Raw genomic sequence first — 3,170 nt, forward strand, 5'->3', positions numbered from 1 at the left:
ATGGGTTGGCCCAGTGATGGGTCTTAAGGAGGGCATATATTATTGCATGGAGCACTGGGTGTTATACATAAAGAACAAATCTTGGAACACTGCATCAAAAACTAATGACATGCTGCATGGTGACTAACATAATACAAAATAGTAATTAAAAAAAAAAGAAAATGGGAGCTTCTTCAAGATATCCTCTGTGTTCTCCTGCATTGTCCCAATATGCTTTGAACACTTTCTTGCTTTTTAACACAAAGAAATATTCTAGGCCCATCTTGTGATTTTCCTGCTCTAGGCCTGGAATTGGCTATTCCTCGAAGGAGTCTGATTGTTTATAGTGGACAGTGGTATTCAGAATCCAAAATTGGGAAAGTAAGTATGCTCATTCTTTTTGGGGTATCACTGCTCCCATGCCCTCTTAGGACATAAGTAGAGAGCATGTGTGTAAATATATTCACACATATACACGTGCCTTTATTTATATATTTATCTCTGCCTGCATCTATCTATGTATCTATCCATGTCTGTCTATCTACCTACCTTAAAAAGAGTGAGTTCACACTGATACCTTCAATTTCAATTCATCATTACAGGGCTCTGACTTCCCACACTAGGCTGCCCACTCTCCTCACCTTGCTTAGGGTCTGATCCCCATACTGGGCGGCCCATACCACGGGGATGCCCTCCTCTCTTCACGTCCATCCCAGGCTCTAACACCTCACATAAAGGCCCTCTTTACACTGCTTGGACTGTGACCCCTGCACTGAGCAGCCCTCTCCATGTGTGCATGTCTCAGACTGCTTGGACACTGAATTCTGCTCAGGTGCTCCCCTATCTCCTCCCCGAACTTACCCTACAACCTTCCCTGCCCCATCTAATGGCTTTAGGATTGAGTTGTTCAGGACAGGAAGGGGGAGGGAAAAAGAAGAGAAAAAAAAAATCATACATAATCTCACTCATTTTACGTTAACTATTTCCGTTGTAGTTTACTTTCAGTCTTGACATTGTATATATATAGTTTTTTTTCTACAGTTATCCTAGAGTAATGCAGTTGTTTTATATTTAAGTTTAACATTGAAACTCTTCTTATTTTTCTACATAGCTTTTATAAAAAGTTATGATTGGCCATAGAAAATGCCTTAAGAAATAAGCCTTAATTTACTTCATCATTTCTCTCTTACTGGTTATTTATGTTGTTCCTAATTGTTCCCATATAAATAATGTTGTAGGGGGATCTCCTCATGAATATAACTTTCCTTGTCTGTTAGATTAATCTCCTTGGATGATGCCCAGGAGTGGGATTGTGTGGTTGGAGGACACGAATGCTCTTGAATATGTGCAAAGCACTTAGCTAAGTGTTTACCACCCAGTCAGTCCTTTCATGTTTGCTGAATCCGAATAAGGATATCGCTTTCCAAAGGGGTGTTCCAAATTACTGTGCTGACCACGGCATTGTCAGTTTGATGGATTTGGACAAGTTTGATTTGGACAGGTTGCTTAACTTTTCTAAACCTCAGTTTCCCTAGAAAGTAGGGTAATCCACAGTCTAATGGTACTGTTAACTCCCCATCCCTTCTCACAGGAGACTCTGTGAAGTCCCTAATCTGTAGGTGGCTGAGGGAAACCAAGGTCTGCCCAGTCTGGCTCAGACCCTGTCTGGTGCCCCTTGGTTCTATGTTGCCCACATAGCACGACCTTTGTCCTTCACAGGCACTTCCTGGTGTCACAGCCTTTAATGCTAATTATAAAGTTCTCAGAACATCAACTGTTCCCTGCTTCCTGCTTCTCTCTTCGCTGCAGCCACAGCTGAGGTGGGCCCATCTCTCCATTCTGCTCAGTGGTGAATGAGGAGTGATCAACTTGGCTCTGGATGATTTGAGTGGAAAGGAAGCATCATTCCAGAACAAGTGGAATCTAAAAATCATTTCTTGACTATGCGGAAATCAGGAATGTATGATATGTGCTGTGTTCCATTGTAAAACATTGTCCTCTGCATTTAGTAGCCTGAGGATTTTTTGTTATTGTTGTTGATGATGATGTGTTAATGGTTCCCTTAAGCCTTTTTTCCTTTATTTTTTAAAAAAAGTTAAAAACATCAAAGCAATAAATGAAATAAAACATGAACTAGTGCTACCAGATTTTTAATAGAAAATGGCGGCTCTTCTCCATCCCTTCTTATCTTGATTGCTTCTCTGAGGCAACTACTTTTAACTCTTAGCCATTGTTTTCCGAATATCTGCCTCCATATTTCTAAATAACATTTTAAAATACAAGTTGTGTTGGCTCTCATTCTTAGTAAAATAACTAGAGTGAATTTTGTTATTTGTTAAGAAGAAAACAAATGTATTAAAGGATTTAGGTGGCTTTCAGAATTTGGGGGCATTCTAGAGAAAATGGACTGAAGCTGAACTTCTAGAAATAATGTCCCAGACCACACCACAGATTAGCCTGCTGAGGAAACTGTGGCTATTGACCGCAGAACCACACTGCTGGATCCATCCTTAGGAAACATGCCAGCCAGAGGTCTCTCATTCAGTGTTCATGTGGGGGCCCATCAAGGCTGCATGTCTGTATATAAACTAAAACTCATTGTGCAGCTCCCCATCGGCTCACTTCAGCCACCACCCACTCCAGCCCCTCACCAAGTGTTTCCTTTGCTTTCTCACTTCTTTCAAGTATGTATGTGTGGTTGGTGGAATCTAGCTGCAAGCTTAAATGTGAAAAGGTAAAGGTGTTGTTTTCTCACAGAGAGCTTGGTGACCCAGTGTGTGGGGTGCATGCTGTCTACTTTTTCCAGTAGAATATTAATATTATAGTATATTACTTATACTATATTAATAAATTACTCATAGTTATTTTTTGATGGTCGGTAATTCCAACATCATTGCCGTATCTGAGTCTGGTTCTGACATTTGCTTTGTCTCTTCAGACTGTGCTTTTTGACTTTAAGGATGTCTTGTAATTTTAGGTTGAAAGCCAGACATGATGTACTGGGTGAAAGATGCTGCAATAAATAGGCCACTAGCAATGTGGTGGTGAGGTGTGTGTGGGGAGTGTTCTACAGTCCTGTGATCAGATCCCAGTCTTTTAGTGAGCCTGGCCTGCAACTGTGAACTTCATGCATGCTTCTCAATTCTTCCCTCCTAGGTGGGACAGAGTGGCTAGAGTCAGCTGGAGTTGGG

Source organism: Meles meles, chromosome 2 (assembly GCF_922984935.1).
Source record: "Meles meles chromosome 2, mMelMel3.1 paternal haplotype, whole genome shotgun sequence".
In the NCBI taxonomy this organism is placed as follows: domain Eukaryota; kingdom Metazoa; phylum Chordata; class Mammalia; order Carnivora; family Mustelidae; genus Meles; species Meles meles.